Raw genomic sequence first — 810 nt, 5'->3', positions numbered from 1 at the left:
AGTTAAATGTGTGCAAGTAATATAGAAAAGTTAAGGGGTCAAAATGTACATCGCAAAAAGTTAAGTATGTGTAAGTAAAATAGAAAAGTTAAAGGACCAAAATGTACATTGCAAAAAATTAAGTGTATGTAAGTAAAATAAAAAGTTTAGTGACCAAAATGTATATTGCAAAAAGTTAATTGTGTGTAAGTAATATAGAAAAGTTAAGGGGTCAAAATGTATATTGCAAAAAGTTAAGTGTGTATAAGTAAAATAAAAAAATTAAGGGGCCAAAATGTACATTACAAAAAGTTAAGTGGGTATAAGTAAAATAGAAAAGTTAAGAGGCCAAAATACACATTGTAAAAACTTAAGTGTGTGTAATATACATTTTGGCCCCTTAACTTTTCTATTAACTTACACACACTTAACTTTTTACAATATACATTTTGGCCCCTTAACTTTTCTATTTTACTTACACATACTTAACTTCTTGTAATGTACATTTTGGCCCCTTAACTTTTTTATTTTACTTACATACACTTAAGCTTTTGCAATGTATATTTTAGACCCTTAACTTTTCTATTTTACTTACACACACTTAAGTTTTTGCAATGTATATTTTGGCCCCTTAAATTTTCTATTTTACTTACACACACTTAAGTTTTTGCAATGTACATTTTGGCCCCTTAACTTTTCTATTTTACTTATACACACTTAACTTTTTGTAATGTATATTTTGGCCCCTTAACTTTTCTATTTTACTTACACACACTTAAATTAATTCAATATACATTTTGGCCCCTTAACTTTTCTATTTTACTTACACAC

The sequence above is a fragment of the Cynara cardunculus genome (assembly GCF_001531365.2).
Source record: "Cynara cardunculus var. scolymus isolate 2C chromosome LG 5, CcrdV1, whole genome shotgun sequence".
Classification (NCBI taxonomy): Eukaryota; Viridiplantae; Streptophyta; class Magnoliopsida; order Asterales; family Asteraceae; genus Cynara; species Cynara cardunculus.
This window is presented reverse-complemented; position numbering follows the sequence as displayed.